Consider the following 24,898-nt stretch of genomic DNA (forward strand, 5'->3'; position numbering starts at 1 on the left):
AGGGCTTACACCACTGCACACACCCCAGGAGGGCATGGGGGGGCATGTGACCCCAGAGTTGTATGTGGGGCAGGCTGCCGCTGCAGGCTGGGGCTAGGGCTATGCTTGGCTCTTCCTGGTTGGGGCTGGGCCAGGCTGTGCTTGGGGTGGATGACTGCAGTGCTGTGAGGGGGGCTCTTGCAGGGTGGGTGGGCTAGATTTGGCTCAAACTATCTGCTCCAGCCAAGCAGGGAAGTGTATTCTAGTGGCCCCCCAGCTTCTGGCCTGGGCCATTGCAGGTATGTGGCTTCATTTTTAGAATTAAAAGTGAATGTCTGTTCACTTGCTTATCAGTTCAATCTATACAGCTTAAACTAACCTGCAAAGATAGAATCAATTCAGTCTTGGGATTTTTTAGTGTCTGTACTTAGCCCTAAAAACCTGTATAAAGCTGGACCTTTCAAAGTTAGACTTTTTAAACTAATGCACAAAGTTTCTCATGTCTTGTGCATATCTAAACTACTTCAAAAATCATGCAAGATATTTTTGACAATATTTCCTTATATTGCCTTTTAAATTTCTTTCCCTCACTTTTAAATTGATAAACTTTAATCTGAGGCTCACTCTCTGTTCCTATCAGGAGCTACACAACTTTAACATACTGACTAATTTGGGAAATATAACTAAGCATTGAAGCTACAGTAAAGCATGAAGAATAGCTGGTGATGATTGAGTCTGATTAATACATGTATTGCAGAATTCAAGTGAGAATCACCCACTCAGTCTAATTGTATGGTGTGGGGTTTATACAATCCTGTTATGCTTGGTTGGTTGGTGCCACTATGGGGCGGATTTTGAACCCTTTCAAACAGCAGGCTTTATATATTGCTTAATATAGGAGAGCAACTATCTCCTGCCTTGTAGTTTAACATAGGTTTTATGATCATAACCATAATATATTAAAATCAAATCATGGGGTATTTTTGAATTAAGGAATTTTGTTCTGATTCACGCTTACAACAACAGGTTACAGAGCATGTGTTTTAAAAGTCTTTTATTTCAGGATTGCTACACAACTGCAGATAAATAAAGCCACTAGAGGGCACCCCCATTGCTAATCTAGCTGAAACCACAACATTTCATTTGATCAAGAAGCACCACTGAATGAGAACAGATACAAGAATGAATCTAAGAAGCAGGCTCCATCTTTAGCACTGGGGTAGGGAACATTATCCCATCCTTCCCTCCTTATGGTCCTAGGCATTTAAGGAGTACTAATAGGAGTTTAAAGCAGAGGTTCCCAACCACCAGGCCACAGCCTGGTACTGGACCATGGTGGGTTGGCTGCTGGGTCATGCCATGAGTCCCCACTCAGCCCCCCATCTGCATGCCTATGCAAGTGGCTTCCGCTGCTGGCGGTGATGTGCGGGGTTAAAGCTGGGGGGGCAGCCCCGGGAGGGAGGCAGTTGGCTCCACCAGTCCTGTGCCAGTCGGAGGCACAACAAATGTTGGGAACCACTGGTTTAAAGGATTCCCACCATATATCTACGCACTCAGGATAAACGCTCTGCAGGCTACCCATTGGATTCGGCTCCTGTTGTTTAATCTTCCCTCCATCCACACAGAGAAAATACCAAAAGGGGAATGTGGTCTATGAAGACATCAGGTCTTGAATATCAGATCTCCACCTCTCTCAACAATGAACTCTATGGGCCTTTGTACATGTGACAAAGGGCCCTTGTACACGTGATGAAATTGCCCCTTTTAGTGGTTTAATTGCCCTTTTTAGCAATTTAATTGTGTCACAGTGTACACGTGTGGTGGTATATTGTGATTAAATTTCATAATAGTGTACACCTGCGGTAGCATATTTCAATTTAACTGTTTTTTTTTACATAGCAAAATAAAACACATCCAATGTATTTTAGTTTGCTACATAGTAAATTATAGTGATACTTTTGGAGATGGCAGCAGGAACAGTGCATGGGGCACTGGAAACCCAAGCATGCTCAGGAAAGCTCAAGTTTGACAGTGCAGCTCCCCGTGCACTGTCCCCACCACTTTCTTCAGCTGCCAGCACATCCAACTGTCCTCCTGCCACCTTCCTGCACTGCCCCAGGGGCAAGCCAGGCCATTTCTGAGTGATCCCAGAAGGTGGGAAGGTAGCAGGGATGGTGCACGGAGCACTAGAAGCCCGCCAAGCCTGAGCTTCCCCAAGCATGCCCAGGTTTCCAGTGCCCCATGCACCATTGGATCTGGTGGGTGTTCCCTGTGAGCTGGGGCAGCACATGCCCGCTAGCATCTCATCTGGGTGGTACCATGGGGTGCCACCACCATGGAGGGAAGCATCGGGCACCAGCTTATGCAGGCAGGCTCTTCAGAGAAAAAAAAACAGCAAGGGCCTACTTTTTGTTTTTTCCTCATGGCACTGGGGCCCCCAAGAGCTCAGGGGCTGCTCCACCCACCAGCAGCTCCCCCTCCAACTGTGAGAGATGTGGGCAGGCTCTGGGAACAAAAAATAAAGACCAGGCCCCTTTCTCCTTTTTTCTTTTTTTCTCAGTGGAGCCTGCCCATGAGAGCTGCCACTGGTCCCTGCAGCCCCTGAGCTGCAAGAGACCCGCTCCTTCCCTCTGCAGTGGTGGCACCCCCCCCCCCAGGACTGCCCAGGTGTGCTACTAGCAGGCAGATGCTGCCTTGGGGGGTGCCACCACTGTGGAGGGAAGGACCAGAGCCCCCCACAGTTCAGGGCCCACTGGCAGCTCACTCCCCAGCTGTGGGAGAGGTGGGTAGGTTCCAGGGGGAAAAAAAGAAAAGGATCAGACCCCTCACTACTTTTTTTTTCCTTCAGCGGAGCCTGCCTATGGTGGAGGGATGGGGGGCATGAGCTGATGGGGACTGTCACTGTTCTGTCACAATGACAGAAGTCTCTAAATTGAAACTCAGAAGACTGCAACCAAACTCAAACTGGCTACACAAATCAAGGACAATAAAAAATCCTTCAGATATGTGGAAAGAAAAACAAGGGCAACACTGGACCCCTGCTAAACCAGTTGGGGCAGCTGACTACCAACACTCAGGAAAAAGCCAATCTGCTTAATGATTACTTTGTGTCTATTTGTCACCAGCCCAAAGAGACCACCCTGCCTAATATGATGCAGGATGACCACGGTGAGGGTGAATATAAGACCACCATTGGCATAGATCTTGTGAAAGAGCATCTTGAGAGAATGGACCCCCACAACTCAGCTGGTCCAGATATATTGCACCCAAGACTGCAAAAGGAACTGGCAGACATCATAGCACAGCCACTGGCAAAAATATTTGAGAACTCATGGCGCTCAAGCAAAGTTCCTGAAGATTGGAAGAGGATCAATATGGTGCCTATCTTCAAGAAAGGGCGGAAAAAAGACCCAGGAAACTACAGGCCATTCAGTCTGACCTCAATCGCTGGGAAGATCTTGAAAAAAATTATCAAAGAAACCATTCTTGACAGGATAACAGAAGGCAACATTCTGAGGGATAGCCAACACTGGTTTCTTGCAGGTAGGTCTTGCCTGACCAATCTCATTTCCTTCTATGACCAGGTGACGTATTACCTGGAGAAAAGGGAAGAGGTTGATATAATATATTTGGGCTTTTAAAAAGCCTTTGACCTGGTGTCCCATGATGTCCTTATGGAAAAATTGGGCAACCGTGGCATTGACTACTCCACAGTTGTAGTTGACGGAACTGAATCAGCATGGCACTCAGTGACCAATGGTGTCCCTCAAGGCTCCATTCTCATATCTGTACTCTTCAATGTCTTTATAAATTATTTGGACTTGTGTCAGAAGTGGACTGGCTAAGTTTTCTGATGACACCAAACTTAGGGGAAGAGTATCCACGTTTTAGGATAGGCTGGTGATCCAGGCTGACCTTGATAGGCTTGCAGTGTGGGCGGATGAAAACCTGATGGCAATCAATATGAAAAAATGCAAGGTGCTCCACCTCAGGGGAAAAAAACCCACATCACACTTACAGGTTTGGCAATGCTACACCCACTAGCTCTATGACTGAAAGAGACTTGGGGGTCATGACTGACCACAAGATGAACATGAGCCACCAATGCGATACCACAGCTGGCAAAGTGAACAAAACTCTGGCTTGCATCTACTGATGCACCTCAAGCAAGAGCCAGGATGTCATCCTCCTACTGTACTCGGCCTTGTTGAGGCCACAGCTGGAGTACTGCATCCAATTCTGGGCTCCACAATTCAGAAAGGATGTGAAGAAGCTTGAAAGAGTCCAGAGGAGAGCCACATGCGTGATCAGAGAGCAAAAGAACAGCCCTTATGAAGACAGGCTGCAAGCTATGGGACTCTTCAGCCCGGAGAAGCACAGACTCAGGGGTGACTTGGCACAAACCTATAAGTACATAAGGGGTGTGCATCAGAAGCTGGGAGAATGCCTGTTTACCAGAGCACCCGAAGGGATGACAAGGTCCAACAGTCACAAGCTCCTGCAAGAGCGTTTTAGGCTGGACATAAGTAAAACTTCTTTACTCTCCGAGCTGCCAAGGCCTAGGATAGACTCCCCCTAGGAGGTGATGCAAGCACCTACTCTGTACACTTTTAAGAAATATTTGAGCGCTTATCTTGCTGGAATCCTTTGACCCTAGCTGACTTACTGCCTCTTGGGCAGGGGGCTGGACCCAATGATCTTACAAGGTCCCTTCTAGCCCTAATGTCTTTGAAATCTATGAAATCTCTATAAAACAGTGGGTTTTTAATCAACATAAGTAAAACCACACCAATTTAGAACCCACCATTTCAATTTAGGGAGAACTAAACCCGTGGCTAGTGTACAAGCACCCTAAGGTTTCTTTTCAAGCTCTTAAAGCTGACCCTTCAGCTTTTTTTCCTGGAATGGACAATGACTACACATTCTGATGAAAAAAACAATCCTACAAATTACTAATACTGATTCTTAAATATTACTTCTATTTCATCTGCTAAGAGAAAAGTGAAAAAAAAAGAAAAGAAATCCTACCAGTCCTCTGCCAGTTTTGGCCACAACAGAAAAACTCTTCCTGACTTCCAAAACAGGTGATCAGACAGCAGACCATTACTGTATACAGCAAAATTGGCAGTTCTCTTTATATTATGCTTTAAACTCATCTCTTTCTATATAAAAATGTCATCATTATTCAACTCAGTAAACATTAAGGAATCAGGCTGAGTCATTGCCTCTTCCCCAAGTTTATACAGAACAGAAAAGTATATTGGTGTTGGAAAATCATCTCACAGAACAATCACCATGGTTGAAATAAGTGGAATGGTTGATAAGATGGTGATGATGTCATCTATATCAGTAACCCTAAGGATTCTCTTCAGGGCTTAGCAACACAAAACACCTAGGCTTTTTGCTACAACTCCAGTGAGGGAGGGCAGGAAAGCTATGAAGAGCAGGAGATTTCAAAATGCCCATGCAAAAGTGTAAATAATGGGGAGTTAGGGGGTCAGTTAGCTGCTCCCATCTTGCTCTGCCTGACCAATGGTAAGTCAAGAGCCCACAGAACGGGAGGGGCCAATCCTAAATTCCCCGGTATGTGCTTCCCTCTCAGGAGGTTGCAGGTCCAGCCATGGTTTCTACCTGATGAGACCAACAGATGGCATTTTTTACACTGAGTGCAAATACTATAGGCTTCCTTTCATTCTTTAACACAGACTAAATTTATTTATAAATTTTCATGTTTATCCATTTCTGTGTAAGGAACTATAAAAGCCCGTTTCTTCCTTCACTTATAGTGAAAAATTTGGATAATGCAGTAAATATATGAACAGGAGGGATCAGGATTTCCTGTTAGTTATATTTTCAGAGCTTTCTAATCCATGCTACTAAGGATTAAACTATTTGTTAAAAATGATGAGTTACCATTACTTCACAGAGCAAAATGGGCAGTTCTCTTCCCATTAAGCTTTAAACTCATCACTTTCAATATCAAAACTATCACCATTATTCAACTCAGTAAACATTAAGGAACCAAGCTGAGTCACTGTATCTTCCCCAAATTTATACGGAATGAAAAAATACATTGCTGTTGGAAATTAGAGCTGTGCGAAGCTTTGGGTGCTGATTTAATTTGGAGGAGATTCAGCCCGATCTGGTGGCTGAGTCTCCGAATCTGAATTGAATCAGGAGACCAGTGAAAAGGTCTGAATTGATTCAAAGCTCTCTGAATCAATTTGAAAAAGATTTGGAGAGCTTCAGTGATTTAGGCAGTCCCCGCTTGCTGCAGCAGGGAGCTGGACCTCTATGTTGGTAAGTAGGGGGTGGGGGAGCAGGAGCAGGGGAGGGGAGAGGGGACCATGGGGAGATCCCTGCCAGGCCCCACTCCCTGCTGGCTCCTCTAGCCCCCTGAGCATCCCCTGACTTTACCCACTGAGCCAGCCCCCCCTCCCCATGGCTGTCCCATCCAGTCCCAGCTCCCGGCTCTTTTAAAAAAAAAACCCTACTCACTGGCTTCTTCCAGGCAGGGGCGTGATCCCTTCTTCTCCCCAGTGCCCCATGCTGCATGGCAGGCTCTGCCATGAGCCCTCCAACTCCCCCCACTCTTCCAGCCTCCCCCCCCCATGCCTGGCCCGCTCACCCCAGCTCCTGGCTCTTAAAAAACCAAAACAAACAAAAACACAGAGTCACCAGCTGCTGCAGTGAACGTCTGGGCTTCAGGGGGCTCATGGAAGAGCCCCCCCATGCAGCATGGGGCATCAGCCAGTGACTGCAGGGCTTTTTTTTTTTTTTAAGGGCCAGGAGCTGGGCTGGATGGGACAGCCATGGGGGGGGGGCTGGAACAGTGGGCAGGGGGCTCATGGAAGAGTTCCCCATGCAGCAGGAGGGCAATGGGGGTCAGTGGGGATCACCTCCCCACCTGGCAGCAGCCGGTGAGTGCAGGTTTTTTTTTTTAAAGAGCCAGGAGCAGGGAGAGTGGCTGGGGCAGCCATTGAGAGCAGGTGGGGAATGGGTCAGAATCAGAGATTTGGGCGATTCAGTGGTGGCCAAATCTCTGAATCAGATTTGGCCAAATTGATTTGAGACAGTGATTTGAATCACCAAATTGAATCACAGTCCCGTGAATCAGCCGAATCCAAATCCGAAGTGAATACTAGCCGCTTCACACAGCCCTATTGCAAATGACCTTACAGAACTATCACCATGGTTGAAATAAGTGGGGTGGTTGAAGTGATGTCATCCTTACCAGTAAGCCTAGGGATTATTTTCAGGTATGAGTAATATGAAAAATTAAATGATGTGTGAATTTGGATTGGGCTCAAATCAGATAAGCAGCATTTCAGAACCAACACATGGGATATGATTGTACTACTGATAGAATTGGAGTATTATATTAAGAAAGTGATGGTTACAAGATGTTTAGCTACCTCATGTCCATTGCATAGCCCAGGAGAGTGCCCCCAAACACACTCTGCTCACATACTAGAAATCTGGAAGTGTACCAGTGAAGCTGCTTCTCATGCATCCCTCACAGCCACTCTTGAGATCAGTTTCTGTCATGCCTGACAGTTGTCACTGGGTACTTCTTTGCAGTGTCTTTACCACTGCATTTTCAGATAGGTTGCATACAAGGGGAAATAGGTGGGGAGGGTTGCTCAGGCATGTCCCTCTCAGCACGTCAGGGAGAGATGCAGCATAGATGCATCAAAGGGCATCTAAAAGAATCATGCAATCATACACTACCCTCAGCTATTAAAATAGAAAGTAAACATTAAGGGATGCCAAGGTTTCAACAGTCCATTTAACTATAACCCTAGATTCCAAAGAATATGTGTTTGTAGCTAAGAATGTCAAGGTATAGAAGCCATTAATTATTCAATTGCTTTGTGAAATCTGGCCTCTCAAATTAACAAAAAGAGAACTGAGGAGAGATTAATGGAATCTGGTTAATTCCATTCAGAATAAAGTGATGGAATATGAAGAAGACCTTAATCAAACAGCTTTTTGATGAAGATATGAAAGAGAAAGCTGAAATATTTGTGGAATTTATCTTTGAGTGAGAAAAAGGTGCTGAAAAACAGACTCAGCTTCATAATAGTATAAGGCTAGAGGAAATCTCAAGAGAACATCAAGTCTGACCTCCTGCAGTGAATCAGGATCAAAAAAGAAAAACAAAAAATCCCCAGCAAACATTTTTCTAACCAATTCTTTAAAATCCCCAGTGAAGGAGGGTACACTATTTTCCAGCTAGCCTGTTCCTATGCCTAACTATCTAAATCAGGGGTGGGCAAAGTCTAGCCCACAGGGTGGATCCAGCTGGCAGGGGACTCCATTTCCCAGCAGCCCCTGCCTGCATGCCTGGGGGCAGTTTCAATGGAGACCCCAGCAGCAGTCCTGCTGTGATAGCAGCCAGCCTGGGATCTTGCAGTGGTGACAACATGGTCTGGAGCTGGGATGGAGTCATGATCTGTAGCCTCCATGCTCCAGGCAGGGGTGTGCAGGCAACAGATAGTGGCTCTGCCCCAGTTCCAGGCAATGCTATTCTTGCTGCAAGGAGCTGGGACAGAGCCATGATCCACTGCCTGCACACCCCTGCCCAGGGCATGTAGGCTGCAGTTTGTGGCTCTGCCCCAGCTCCAGACCATACTGTTACCACTGCAAGATCCCAGCCCAGCTGCAGAGCAGCTTGACTTTTATTAGTAAATGTTTAGGATTGTAAATTCAGAAAAAAAGGTGAAAAAGCCAGTAGGGAAATACATATCGCCTGAGTGAGTGACTAACTTTAGAGGGATGGGGGTGAGGAGGGGAACGCAACTAGGTTACAGGAGATACAATCTACACTCTGCCACACACCCTGCCAGTGCTGATGAGGCTGGTCTCCATGGAAACCCCGGACTCATGTTATCACAGTGTGGCTGCTGCTGGGGTCCTCATGGAAACTGGCCTCAGCCACGCTGACAGGGGCTGGTGGAAAATGGAATCTGGCCACCAGCCAGATCCACCATTTTGCCCACTTCTGATCTAGTGCCTAGCTATAATTAGAATGTTTTTCTTAATATTCTAACTTAATTTCTTTTACTGTCAATTAAACCAAGTACTTAAATGGGTATGGAGAACAATTGATCACAATTCTCTTTATAGCAACCTCTTATGTAGAAGAAGATTTATGCTCTCTCTCTTTGCCTTGTTCTTACAAGATCAAGCAATTTTTTCAACCTTTCCTCCCAGGTTGTGTATTTTTTTAATAAATTATCATTCTTGCTACTGTCTTCTGGAGTTTTCAGTTTGTCTTTGTTATCAGAATTGCGTAATACTGCCCGTGTCCTCTGGTTATCGCCTGCCACGACTTTGATCTTATTAGGGGAGGAGAGAGATTGATGTGATGTTAATTGGTACTCGTAGAATAACTACTCCCAACATGTTAAGTCACTCCAGGTCTTGTCTTGTCTTGTCTTTTACAGCAGCCCGGGTTGCAGGCAGAAACCCATTCATCTTGCTTACCGAATCACCCTTTGGCTCTGGAGGGGATCCCTGCCTTCGAAAGCCTCAAGATAAGTTCTGGCCAGTGCCCTGCAGCACCAATTACCTCATTATAGGTCCATGCACACTATGCCTTTTATTTCATACAGACAACTTGTGCCGGGAGTGGCCCTGGCTACTCCCTCTCTGTTAGTACTGGCACTCAAAGTCCTGGATCAGTCCCACATAGTCAGGGGTAGCTGTAGGCTTCTTCTGCCCATGTCTCTGTTCATTGCCACTAATTACCTCATTAGCGGTTCATATTTGTTGTGTTTCTCTGTCTATCCCCACAGTTTGTGCTGTGGGAGGCTCCAGGAGTTCCTTCGCCATCAGGGTCAGCCGCTAAAACCCTGAAGCAGTCCCCCCCGAACTCTGGAGTTCCTACCAGTATCCCCTGCCTGTGTCTCACCCTGAGACACCCTCTGAAATCAGGGATGCTCTGCCTAGCCATGACACAGAGCCTTGGCTTTTCTCTGAACTCACCACCGTAGCTGCAGTCCCTCGGTAAGTAATTAGTTGGGTTGCTGACCTGCCATCTCCCTGGGTCTCCTGGTATCCCGGTCTCGGCGTCTCTCAGGTTCAAATACTGGGGTCCTTCTCCTTTGAGGTCTCGAACACCCACTCTGTCCATCTGCTGGTGCCCGAAGGCATTCTCTCCGGGACCTCCCCCTGCTTTTATCCCTGGAAGCTGCATCCAATTGGCTAGTCTTGAGTAATGTGGGGAATCCTCCCCCACCTGCCTGGGTGTTGTCGTTAACAGCCCCCAGGGGTTTCTCCAAGTAACCGCAGTTAAATTCCCATGCTTTGGCTGCAGCTAGCACCTAGTGCTTCTGAGGAAGGTGCAAAAGTCTCTGACACCTGTAGAAGCAGCAGACAGGAAAAATTCCTTCCTTCCCTAATGTGGCAACCAGCAAAGACCAGAAGTATGAGATAAACCAAATACCTCTTGCTGTGCTCTACAACCTTAGTACGGCAAATGGCTTTACACATCACACCTCATAACTGGAGGGGCAAAACACACCTTTATGTCATTGTATGCCAGCCATAAACTTATCCCAGATCCTTTCATCTTCTTTTGTAGATGCTTGTGGAGCTCTGCTTCATTCTTATGCTGCTGAGCATTGTTCTCTCCAATATCTTCTCACATGATCTCTCAGTGAAATGTATATAGAAGGTGTTACCTCTCAGCTCTGTGTTCTTGAGGAACCCTGGCATGGTATGCAGCCTGTCTGACTCACAAAGGACTTCCCCTCCCCTCGCAACTCTGCCTGAACAAGAACTGATTACAGGAAGGACCTACAAAAACAATGAAGATGCAGTGGGAGACACATCTAAAGCCCTCCAGACAAGGGTGATAAGAGTGAAGCAACTCCCCTGGTCTCATTTACATCCAAGATGGAATTGGATGACAACTCATTTACATGGGAGATGGGATAGGAAAGCACCTTCATTAGCATCCAGGATGGAGAACAGAGATTCCAAGGCAAGGACAGCTCTGAACTCTGGGACCAGAGAAGCAGGGGAGCACTGCATGATGGGGGATCCCTACTCCAAATGCCAATCAAGCCACATTTATACACACCCAGCTCAGCATATATCAGACCAATTCTAGTAATGACTCCTTTATTGATATCCAAAACACTGACTCTTCCTGGCTGTATTGTGAGCTCCCTCAGAGTAATACCATGGATAGCCAGGAGTGATTAGTTCCTATTATCCAGGAGATGAGCCATCATTTACCCATAAACAAACCTAGTGTTCTTCCTTGAGCCATTGCTAGTCTTCTACAAAACCCCCTACCCAAGCTCAAGTTTTTGTCTTGGGGCTTGGATCCAAAAGCTGCACCAGTTCCACTCCTTTTCTGCCTAGATCCCCCCATTGATCATGCTGAGGGCTCTGCCTGTCTGCAAGCTCCAACAAACACCTGGGAACCTCGACTGGTTCAAGCTTCACTGAGTGGTGAGACCACAACTCTTGCTCGCTTGCTCTCTCTCTGACTCCAGGAACCTGACTTTTACTTTCTTGCTCCAGGCACAGCTTTCTAAACCTGACTTTTCTAATCAAACTTGAGTTAGACTTCCCCAAATACCTAATTGAAACTATATAATATTGTAACTGTTTTATTTGTCTCTCTTGTATGGCTATTACTACTGGTATCATCATAAGTTCATATACCTGGTGATGAGGAATGGAAAAGTACTGAAACGAGTGTATACGTGTCGGCACAGGATGGGAGATGTGAGTGAAGGCCAAGTGGGAACAACACGATGGCCTTCAGGATAAGCTTATGAGGAACAGCTTAAGAAATCACGCCTGGTTCAGCAAGACACCAGGATGAGTTGCTGTCAGACTGCCAAGAGTATGTTACGGGGCAGGCAGATCTGTACATGACTTATCAGTATATAAAGAAGTCTATGCTTTGCTTTTGTTGAGAATTAGCTGCCCCTTGCTTTTTCTCCCATGGCCATGCAAAATAAAGCGCTTCTGATAGCCAAACAGTAATCCTGTCTGAATTTCCACATCACTGGCAATAAATAACTTTTCTGGTCAAGCTGGTTGCTATACTCTCTCACTGAACTTCATTTACTCTTCCTTTTCCTTGACCACCCCATTTGCTCTGCAGCAATGCTTCTTTTTCCTAAGCCAAAAAGCCCCATAATGCCCAAAACTATGGTGGGGTCTGCTCATCAAGGGAGTTACTACTAGGACCATTGTGACAAGAGACTGGGAATGTGCTGAGTTTTGAGGCGCATGAGGGTATCAGCTGAAAGCGCTGATCAGACCCAGCCTGCTCAGATGTACTCTGTTAGTGTACATGTGTGTATGGGTCTAATTATTGTCCTGCTGAAATAAGGTATGAACTGAGTTCAAGGTACATGAGGGTGTCAGCCTATCAATGCTGAATAGATCAGCCTGACTCAGATGCACTCTGTGAACCCATGTCCTTGTGTCTGACTGCATTTTATTGTTGCCCTGATGAACTGAGTGGGGAAGGTGGAGAGGCTCTGTTAGTTGAAGGGGGAGTAGGAAGAGGGTTCTGTTCATTGAGGAGGGAAGAGTGAGGGGTGGATGTTGTAAGACTAATGAGATTTTTTGCTTTACACATTTACATGTTCTGAGAGTAGTGCTGGGAATGGGCAAGGCGTAGGAGGCATGTAGGTGGTGGGGCAAGTGGGCTGGAGCGGGGACTGCAGGAGGACGGGGTTGGGCAGGGCCTCCAAAAGCCAGTGCCCTGGCCTCTGCTGGTAGGTATGCAGATCTACTAGGGCTTGGGCAGGGGGAGCCTGCTGGGGCCAGCAGGGTTGGCACCATGGCCCGCAGGAGTGTGGGGCACTGCTCATCACAGGCAAGGGCTAGGATGGAGAAGCACTGTGATGGGTGGGTGGAGCAGGGGCAGGGGCAGGGTTATGGGAAGGGACATAGGTTGGAGTAGTTTTGGTGTGGGGAGGCAAGGTGGGCAGGGAGAGAGCTGCTACGTGCTGCTTCTGTGCTGGATACGCGGCTCCTGGGCAGGGAAGGGGCTGGCCAGGGATCAGAGTTTCTTAGATGGTTGCCAGGTGCTGGTAGCTGGCTTTGGGTTTGATGTGGCTGTTAAGTGCTGGCAGCCATATGGCTGGCAGCTGGAGCTCCCCCCATTGGCCACAGGGGCACATGGCAGGGTTGCAGGGACTTGGGATTAACTTTAGTCCTAAATCTCTGCACGTGTAGACACCTGCCAAAAATCACTTAATGTGCATTGCATTTAGTTGTGCTTAAATGCATGTGTAGACGTGGCCACAGTCTACCAGCTAAGAAATATTTCTAGGGATCTTTCTAGGGATTAAAGTTAGGTGCAATGGGCTAGAATTAACTACACCCTCCTTTTCCCTCTTGGGTATTTAGTTCTTCTCCAGTTCTATGTCCCTCTTGTCCACACATCCTCCACAAGTTCTCACAGATAAATCACTAATGAATCAGACATTACTTTTGCTAGTTCCTTAAGCACTATAGAGTGAACTTTGTCAGGCCCTGCTGACTTGAACACATGTAAATATTATTTAACTTGTTATTTCTGTACTTTGGCCAGCAGGCCTATCTCATATTAAAATTAATTTTGTTAAATATCTGGTTTCAGTTTACCTTATGTGAACACAAAACAAAGAAAGGAAGGAATTAAATATGTTGGTCATCTCTGTATCATCTGTTACTTGCTCTCCTTTTCTGTTTAATTTGTATATTCATTTTGTGTCCATCATACATAGAGTCAGACCAATGATGCCAAGCTAGCTGATAGAACAGTAAAATAAAATGGTTAACCTCTATTTTCTTAGGGCTGATGTCTGTGAGCTTCCTAGCTTTAAGCACATCTGGATTCTTCTTCCCCACCTCCTGTTCTCTAGTTCTCAGGACTACATCATTTCATTGAGTTTGACAGATAGGGGATGAGATGGCCAGCAATCAGGTTCCTCCCTGTAGTGTTATGATTCTTTTTCCTGCAGTGCTATTATAGTTCTTCCATCCTGAAGATCTCTCTCAACATCCCTTTGATCAATTGGTGGAGTTTGCCAACAAAAGGCTAGCTCTGGTGTGAAGATCTTATATTATGCCCAGAAATTACTAATTTATTGCACATTACTACTGAACATTCTTTGGATGATAATGATCCAAAACTCTGGGACATATTTGAATAGGTGACCTTGCAGTAATAGACTTAATATCCCCATTACAAAACTATCCAGTTCTTCTAAGCTGACAATATATTAATTGTGTCAAGTGCTTTACACACTGTTTACAGTTACAACATGGTTAAAATAAAAACAAGAATCTTTTATATTTAAATGGTGTTGAATCATGTCTTCAGTACTGTAACAATACCTTAGTTGTAAGAATTCTAATTCATGTTCTATATTGTCTCCAAAGAGCTGTTATATGCTACTGGTGCTATTTCACAGTTGTCAGTATAATTATAAATTCTGTTTTACTGATGTTTGATCTGAATGTTTTGTAGCAGTTGCAGAGTTAAGATTTAGGTGAGCTAGACAAGGTGAGATAGACATTTTGTATATGCCTGGATAATATATTGTGGCCTCACCAAATTTTTAGTACTTCCTCTTGGGGTTATAGAAACAATTCAAGTAAATCTATTACTTAAACTATTAAATAGTTTAGGAGATAAGATTTGTGGTTTATACGTTTTTTTAAAAATACATGTCATTTAAGGATTATTTATTCTAATTACTCCAACCCGAGTTTGATAACATATAGTAAATACATTACTGAACTTGAAATTAGAAAACTGATATGCTTCTAGATTTTTTTACACATACAATAATTTTCATGTCTTAATGAGTTAGCTTTTTGACACTATATAGTCTTTCCTTATTGTTTATGGCAGCAGTTATAATAATGTTGAAAAAGTTCCCAAGAACAAAACAAGCCATCAATTTACAGAAAAATTCAAGAAAAATATATCCAAATAGACCTACAAGAACTTTCTCAAAACATCCTTTATTAACATTGATAACTGTTCCCAGATGTATCAAGATTTCCATAGTTGAATATATTTGTCAGTGAATGTGTCTTCCTGAATGTAAGCTTTCATTTAAAACTTATTTTAAGCCTCTATGGTTGTGAGATAACCTTGTAAATGGAGTAGATATCATGCAGCAATATTTCTGGTATTCTAGAGGCAAACTGAAACAATGGTGGAGAGATGTGAATTTTCATATTCCTCTCAAGGACATTAAATATTAAAGATGGCAATTTAGACATCAACACTATGACACTTTTAAAAAAGAAATCTAGTGAAATGTTTTGTAACATTAATGGAAATGTGTGTTTGATGAAAAATTCTGTTGTTAAATAACACTTATAGGAACATTTAATGTAGTGCAATCTAACATACGACCTGAATGCTGCTGTTAATCTGACATGTAGATTTAACACTAAATTCATTTAAGCTCTAGATAGAAAGCAGGAGCACTGACCAGAAACAAAACTCTTACTGATAGGCTTGAAGAGATTTAATGGGGAGAAACAATTGCTTGGGTGGCTCTACTATCCCTTTTCTGACCTAAAACCTGCCTTCAATCATTTTACTCATGAATCAACTGCTACCCCTCTCTAGTCCCCTCTCCCCCACAAATTAAACAACAAACTCTTATGCAAGTTTTATTAACTTATATTTAAGGCCACTTCAATATATTTCCTTGAGAAAGCAAATAATAGAAGAATGGAAATATCAGTCATCCACATTTACAGGTAATACAATGACAGTCTCTAAGCATTAGTTTGTTGATCCCTATTTAATTACACTATCAGGTATCTTCTTTAAATATACATATTTTCCATTGTATATCTCTCTCCTATTATCCTTAAAGCATACAAGATATTACTGAAAATTATATTCAGCATTAATTCTGATTAAATAATTTATTGTTATATAGTAAATATACACATGCCTATACAGTGTGTGTTTTCACTTTGTAATATATAAGTATGGTTTTATTTGGTGCAGTGGATTGAACTGTTGATATAAGAGTTTTCCTTTCTAATTTAATAATGTAAATATAGAGAAGAAATTTGCATTTTATCTAAAAAATTCTGAGTAGAGGTGAAAAAAATACAAATTTTATCTATCTAGTGTTCACTATGCAAGAGTACCAAAGTTGTAACTTTAGGATAATAATGATAATTAAACTCATCTAGTAATTTAGAATTTGAAAGCAACAATTAAGATTTTATGAATTATTGTAATGAAGGTTCCAACTCTGTAGTTAAGGCTGAGTTTTATTTTGCACCTAAAGCAGGGATTCTACAGCAGGGGAAAAACATTATATTCTCCCCAAAGGTTAGAGCAGTTACTCTGAATACATGAGAAATGTTTTGACAAATATATAAAATAAATCTGCTAATTGATATCTAAACCAAAATTAAAAATTCAGTCTTTTAAGAAATTTAACTTCTGAGTTAGTCAGAAGACAGAGGGATGGGATTTCATAGGTGTGGCAGGGCACCGTTGGTGCCTGCCACTTTAAGGGCTGGAGCAGGCAGCAGCCAGGTGCTTGAGTATGGTGGCCATTTTGAGACCCAGGATATATATAGGGTAAAGCAGCAGTTTGCTGCTGGCAGCTGTGAGAAAGAAATCAGCTGGCAGAGCTGAGGCTCAGGAACAGCTTGGAGGTTTGTGGGCTGGGGCTATGGGGATGGACTAGGCTCCTGATCCTGGCCTAAAGCTGTACCCTACTAGGAATGGGTGGCCTGGTGGGGCTGTTCATGGTGGGACAGCCCCCAAGAAATGACAGGCCAGTTACCACCCTTGTAAAAGGTGGATTGGGGCACCTTAATAACCCCAGGTCCCACAACCAGGTGGGTAACCCCATAGTAGGGGGCGAGAAGATGGGTCTATGTAAGAGAGTGTGGGCTAGTTGCTCAGAAGCCTGACTTGAGGCACCCTTGACTGGTCAATGCTGGGGCCAGGACCAGAAGGTACAAAAGGGCCAGGGGCCCACTGTGAGGGATGCCCCGAGCTCAGGGCCTGGGGTTCCAACTGGCCTTGGAGGTGAGGCCAGAGCCTGTGTGGCCAAAGGTCCCGGGGGGGGGGGCCACACCCAAGAGGGAGAGAAGTACAGGGAGCTAGGCAGCCCAGAATGAGGGCAAAGTAGACCACCTGATTAAGAGGGATCTAAGTGGGGTCCAGACTAGAGGGTTATGGAGCCCAGTGTGGGGCCAGAGACATTAAGAACTAAGATGCCATCTGCGAGGCATAGGCTCTGGTGTAGGGGATGTTCAGAGCTGCAGATAATGCCCCCTGGCATTGGGGCAGGAAATGAGCAGCCTCCTGCCTGGGTAATATCTTAATCATTTTCCATCAAGGCATGGCAGGTGGTTAGCCCAGAAATAGGTGGGTGGGCCAACTTCTAACTAGCTCCAGGAAGACTCCCTGTTACAATAGGCTACAGCCTCCACTGCTGTAGGCTATAGCCGACAAAAGCTCATTTCTTTTTGACAAGTTAGTTTATAAGGTGCTACTTAGTTATGCCTACTGCCTAACTTCAGACTAACACAGAAAACTATTTATTTCAGTGTTAGTGTTTTCTGTGCTCCAAATGCAGAGCGATCACACTTTCTGCATTGTGGGAATCAATAGACTTTTGTGGATATGTAATTTGAAAAAATTAATTTGCAGTTACAAAAATCATTATAGAATCATAAAGAAGTAGGGCTGGAAGGGAGCTCCAAGAGTCATGTAACTCAACCCCCGGCCAGAGACAGGATCATCCCTATGCAAACTATTTTATACAATACATAATCTAAATTCTACATAAGACTACCATCAACCCTGATGGGTCTGCAGTGCCACAAACTGGACATGCATGCTCATATAGATGTGCCCTAGGAATCTGTATTTGTAATGGCTATTCTTAATGGCCAGCCAAATGGGCTCATATGGATATGAGCTGAGGCCATCCTGGACAATGATGCTTCATATTTCAAAATGGGAGGCTGTAGAAGGGCTAACAGCTGGAAATAGTTTAATCAAAGACAAATGTTTCTCACAGTTGGGGGAATATCTGGGATAATTGATAGAAAAGGATATGTGTTTAGATCTTTAAGGACTGAACAGATGGAAATATTTCTTAGCTCTAACTAGATCAGGAATCATACCTGACCTGTCAATCGAATACCCCCACACTGAGAAAGTTGCATGTTTAACAGTCACTTACTTCCTGAGAATTCAAGAGAAGGATGTAACTGACTAGATAAGTATACATACTTAAGATATACCTGAGAAAACAAATGTTATTTAAGAATCCATGAAACTTTGGGTGGATTAGTCCCCAAACTGGGAAGTGCAGACTGACAGACTGGCTTGCAGGAAACTGACAGAAGTAGACACTGCATTTTGAGGGATAAGATGCAGGGATAAGATCAAATCAAAGAAATTAGAGGTTTTTTGTTTGTTTTTCATATCTCTGTGCACATCAACATACAGTTCCCAATTTCTATACTTTCTCTTGTTTTTGCAATCAACCCTTTTGCTCTTTCTTACAACTTACTTATTGTCTGCAGTAAATAATACCATAGCATTTGACTATACTGACTGGCCTTTTTCTGAGGAGAAGCAGAATTTGTCTTTTCTAGCTGCTGGTGGGGGCAGTGGCAGTGGCAATGGCAGTTCCTCAATACAAGGATGACAGTCTTCAAGTTAATAGGGAACTTAGTGATTCTGTAGATGACTCAGGTAGCTGATCTGAAATCTGTATGTTCAACTGCAAACGTGGCTAATAGTTTTAGGAGGAAAGAATAGATCTTGGTGATGTTGGGTCACAGCTCTTTCCTGTTGTCTCATCTTTCTCCCCTATCTGCCTCCTTAGTGAGATAAGTGTGCTTGAAATCATTGATGCCTTTTTGTACATCATGGTACCACTGGGGACTATTTAGTGCTCAAGTCTCCCAGTATTGATGTTAATATTGCATTTCTTAAGACTGGCCCTCAAGGTGTCCTTGAATCTCTTTTGCTGCTCACCTCTAAAGTGGTGACCACTGGGAAATTGACAGTATAGGAGATGTATTGGGGGCCAGCTGTCAGGTCCCCAGTGATGTGTCCTGTCCAACGATGCTGGTGCTATATAAATATGGCTTTAATTCTGGTAGTGCTGCTTGAGCCAAAATGTTGGCGTTTATTCTTCTGTCCTTCCAACTGATATGGAGGATTTTTGAGATTGCTAATGGTAGCATTCCAAAGCTTTCAAGTATTTCTGATACGTCATCTAAGTTTCACACTTATACAACATGGTAGGGATGATAACAACCTAGTAGTCTGGTTTGGGTCCTGATGTCACAGTCATTGGAGACATCATTTTGGACAAGATGAAAGGTATTACTTGAAAATTTTATCTGGTATTGAATAGTGTAGTCTTTGCTTACTTTTTGGAAAAGATGGATATCCAAGAAGGGGAAATGCTCAACATTCTACCAGGATTGTCCTCTAATCACATGTGAAGGAATAGCTGGTTGGTGAGTTGGTAAAATATCTTGGTTTCTGTGAAGTTGACATTTAGTCCAAGCATTTCATATGCTTCATAGAAGCAATCAAGGCTGCTCTAGAGATCTTCAATTGAATGGGCAACACGACATTCATAGATTCATAGATTATAGAGTTGGAAGGGACCCAATGAATCATTGTGTCCCTGGCAGGAAAGAGGGCTGAGGTCAGATGACCACCAGCCAGGTGATTGTCAAGCCTCCTCTTGAAGACCTCCACATTAAGTGATAGGACCACCTCTCTTGGAAGCCTATTCCAGACTCTGGCCACCCTTACTGTAAAAAATTTCCTCCTAATGTCTAACCTAAATCTACTCTCCACCAGTTTGCACCCATTATTCCTAGTTACTCCCTGGGCCACTCTGGTAATCAGTGCATCCTCAATTTCCTGCTGTCCTCCCCATATAAATTTATAGGTGGCTACAAGGTCACCCCTCATTCGTCTTTTGAATAGGCTGAAGAGATCCAGATCTCTCAACCTTTCCTCGTAGGGTCTTTCACAGAGACCACTGATCATGTGAATGGCCCTCCTCTGAAGCCTCTCCAGATCCTCTGTGTCCCTCTTGAAGTGCGGCACCCAAAACTGGACACAGTACTCCAACTGCAGCCTGACCAATGCCGCATAGAGGGGAAGCATCACCTCCCTTAATCTGTTGGTCATGTATCTGCTAATACATGCCAAGGTGTAATTGGCTTTGTTGATGGCCTTGTTATATAGTAATCAGTGTTTTGAAGATCAGTAATGGAGGTGATTGCTATCTTGGATTTTGGATGGTTTGAATGGAGGCGATTGTTATCTTGGATCCATTATCTTGGATTTCCATCTGTGTGATAATGGATGCTTAATCTTGATGGTAGCCTATCAGCAATGAGATGTGGAATAGCTCTGATATAGATGGAAAAGAGTGTTGGTGCAATAAGTAGGGTAGATGCAATATCTTTTATTACACCAACTGAGTAGTTAGAAAAAAGTTCTTGGCAAGCTTTGAGGAGCAATCACCCTTCTTCAGGCATAGGGAGTCTCTACTGTTCTGAGCTCTCCAAGGAATGAAAGAAGTTAAAAGTGTTACAGGATGTCAGTGAGAATGTATATATGTAGAAATTAGGAAAACAAAAGGTAAAGACGGGAAAGGAGGGTGGGAAATGAGGGGAAAATGCCAAAGGTAAGTAAGGGAGACTCTATTGCATTTGAGTTCTCCAAGGTAGAAAAGTAGCTGTCTGTGAAAAAGTAAATGGCTGAAAATTAGGAAGACAAAGGGTAGAAAAGGAAGGGAGGAGGGGAAGGGGGGAAAGAAAAGTATAAAAGGTCATATCTGGCAGGTACCTGGTGAATCAGATGTCAGGCAGGTTGTAACATGTCATAAATCCAACGCCTACATGAGTGCATGTTTTTTTGTATCCAGTAGATTTATTATGTGAAGTTCATAGGCTCATCTATGAAAGGTGTTTTATAAACTCCCTCTGAAGATTAGAACTGAGAGACTAGAAAGGGAATGATTGTCTTGTGAGAAGTGTGCCCCCACAGATAACTGGATATTCTTGCCTTTGATAGATTTGGAGTGTGTGTTCATTCTAGTGCACAGTTGTTTTTTGGTTCCTCCTACATATTTTTCATCAGGGCATTTGGTGCACTGTATGAGATATATAACATTTCTGGAGGTGCAAGTGTAAGATCCTGGATTGGTGATGGTTCTGTTGTGGGGTGTGGTTTTTGTGGGAGTGGTGGAGATGTGTTGGCAGGTTTTGCAGTTCTTCTCCTGGTGTGGTCTGGATCCATTAGGTGTGGTGTGGGTCATAGGGAGTTTGCTTCTGGTGATGAGGTTAGTGAGGTTTGGTGCTTGTTTAAAGGCTAGGATGGGTGGCTCTGGAAAGCTGTCTTTAAGAATGGGTCTTCTTCTAGTATGCATTGCAAATGTTTGAGGATTTTCCATGTAGGTTCCAGGGAAGGGTGATATTTCATAACTTATAGTGTGCAATTTGTGGGGATTTTCTTCTTGTACTGCAGCAAATCTTTGCATGGTATCTGGGTGGCTCTTTCAAAAATATGATTTATCTCTCCGGAGGAGTGTCCCTCTTGGGTGAAAGCCCTTTTGAAATTTGTGAGATGGCAATCATGAGTATCCTCTTTGGTACAAATTCAGTGGCATTGGAGAGTTTGGCTGTAAATTACAGCTTTCTTGGTGTGTTTAGGGTGATTGCTAGTTCACCGTTGTTATGTATGTTGGTCTGTGGATTTCTTGTATATGGTGGTTTGTATTTTAGTATTTTGGATATTGATCATGCTGTCCAAAAGAAATGCTGGTGTTGGAGTATTCAAGTGATGGAGAGGTGATGATTGTGGAATTTTTGGTGGAAATCAATCAGGAACAGTAGGGTTTCAGTCCATATAATGAAGATGTCATCTATGTATCTCAGGTATAGCATGGGTTTGATGGTGCAGTTGTTGAGAAATTCTTCTTCCATAAAAAGATTGGCATATTCCAGGGCCATTTGGGTGCCCATAGCTGTGCCCATTGTTGCTTCACTCCAGTTTTAATTGTGAAGGGGTCTGTTTCTGAGCCACTGCTTATAATGGTTTTTGCCATGTCATTGTGAAGAAGTGTAATAACAGTAATAAATTTTGACAGGGAACCAGATCTCATCAGGCTCTTCCATAGGAGTTCTCTGTTGATGGAATCAAAGGTCTTAGTCAGGTCTATGTAAATGTTTTGGTGCTGCTCATGGCACTTCTCCTTTGACTAGGTAACAACAAAGTTCATCTCTCTTGTACCTTGGAGTAGTCTGAAACCACACTGGGACTCAGGTAGGATTTCCACAATGAGGATAGTGACTCTATTGAGAAGAATGGGCGAGGATGGACAGAAGTGAAATACTATAATAAATATTACAATCCAATCCATATCCTTTCTTGAATATGGTAATGATTCTGGCAGCTCTTGAGTCACTGGAAATTTCTTCATATTTCCAGATTTTCATAATAACAATGTGTAGCTTTTTTCCACCTAGCTTATAACTTTCTTCAGGTAGTTCATTAAGATCACATGCTTTGTTGTTCTTCATCTACTCTTCTTTCACAGCCTTGTGATAAATTAATGGTTCTGCAAGGTAGTTCTTAATGGAGTGTTGTGGAATGGCCTCAGTGGTACTGTTTTTGACATAAGAATCTCAGTTCAGGAGCTCTTGAAATTGCTTATTCCATCATACATTGATTATGGAGCTTTCTTTAAAGAGTGTTGTTCCAATTGTGGTTTCTTATGTTTTTGGCCTATAGCTCACTTTGGTTGCACTGAAGCCACTTTTCAAGTTGTATCTATAAGCAAACTTTTGAATCTCTTTGCTTTGTCCTTCCACCACTTGTATTTTCAGTCTCAAATTTTCCTCTGGTTCTCAATATTAATGTGAAAATAAATGGCTTGCTTCTCTTTGGTGTTGATGTCATTCTACCAAGGTTTGAAGGCTCACTGTTTTCTGTCAATGAGAGCTTGAATTTTCCTATCATTCTCATCTCACTAGCTCAATAAAAGGTGTAATTCTATAAACTGGCAAAAATTTCCCTTGCTAGAAGCTGAGGTGCCTTGGGCTAAGGAGTTTGTCCCTTTTGTGCATTTCAGCTCATCTTTACTTGTGAAGCAACAGGCAGAGGAGAGGCGTTTGGGGACACCCCTAAAGATGTGAGTGCACCTCACTTGCATACAAAAGCATTGAACATAGAACAATCCTGGGTCCCCTATACAATAATTGTATTAGTCCAAATTTTTTGAAATATGTTATAATGACAAACAAAAAAAGAGTTTTGAACTAGCTACTGATATTATAGTCAATATGAGCATCTTTTTTTAAATGCCTAATGACTTTGGTGGTTCTCCTTGACTCAGATATCACATATTCATATTGAAAGAAATGTTAATTTTTACTTTAAGTAAAGATTTCTTGAAAAGCTATAACAGAACAATTTTGATATCAGTGAAATAGAGCTGATTTTAATATTTCTTTCATATTGTCACTAAGGAATATGTAATATTTTGAACAAAGTAGCAATGAAAGTAGCTTCCCCTCCCTCTTTCCACTCAGAGTATTTAAAAACGCCTTCAGATCATCCACATCAGAAAATTCACATTTTACTCAGTGAATTGTTTCTCTAGAGATTGAAAATTATCAGCTCAAGATAACAAATGGAGGACAATGAAATCTAAAATGCTTTTGTACATTATCTATTGATGACTGTAGCTGTATTCTTGACTTTCTTTTTGTAAAATTCTGTGTTCAAAAGTAAAATATAATAAAACTTGGTTTTATACTGTGCTTTTCATATTTCACTATATCCAAAAATGTTTTTCAAAGTTATAGACTAATAGTCGCAATGATTGTGTGAGGAAAACAATCGATTCATTATATGATTAGAAGTAGCTCAAAAAGGAGGCTCATTTGGCAATCTTAATTCAGGCAAGATGTTTTGTGACCTCAGTTGGAATTTTGCCTAAGTAATAGCTGCATGAATGAATCCACACAGTTTTGGACTTAGCAAGCCATCCAGTTAGGAAAGAGATGTTCAAAACACACATGCCAGATAGCTGGAAAAGGTGTGCCATCAGGCTTGGGAGAGCAACTGAGAAAAGGACTGATAAGTTTGTGAAACAAGAGGTATCTTTACATCCAGAGAGTGAATCAGAAGACTGGATCAGAAGAGAAAAGAGTTCAGGGTAACTGAGAATCTGCATTAATCCCAAAACATTTGAAAGAGTACTGAAAAGTCAATATTGTGCATTCCCTTGGTTCATTTTGGACAAAAGGTATTCACTGTCTGGGATGTGAAGAATGAGATCTGTCATATTGAGCTCAGTGAACCATCCTGCTACCTGAGAAGCTTGGCTATCCCTTTTTGGCAAGTACCACAAAATATGAACGTCCCTTGGTGTTTTCCTGGCCCTTTGTTAGAGCATCCTGATTAGTTGCTGGGGAGAGCAACCTCCACAAAAATCCTTGCCCTTTGCATTTTCTCTCTGTCTTATTTCTATTATGTTTCTATTATGCTTTGCACTTCAGGTGGGTGCAGAGTAACCCTTTAATATACATCACTTCATTCTAAATGGTTCCCATCTTCAAAAAAGGGAGGAAGGAGGACCTGGGAAACTATAGGCCAGTTAGTCTCACCTTGATCCTAGGCAAGCTGTTTGAGAAAATTATTCTGGCACACATCCAGGAGGGGCCAGCAGGGGAATGCATGCTTAGGGGCAACCAACACGGGTTCATTAGTGGCAGGTCCTGTCAGACCAACCTGGTGGCCTTTTACGATCAAATCACCAGATCATTAGATGCAGGGGTAGCAGTGGACATAGTCTTCCTGGACTTCCGGAAGGCTTTTGACACTGTCTCTCACCCCGTTCTC

This window comes from Gavialis gangeticus, unplaced genomic scaffold (assembly GCF_001723915.1).
Source record: "Gavialis gangeticus isolate Ggan-Ray unplaced genomic scaffold, GavGan_comp1, whole genome shotgun sequence".
Lineage (NCBI taxonomy): Eukaryota > Metazoa > Chordata > Crocodylia > Gavialidae > Gavialis > Gavialis gangeticus.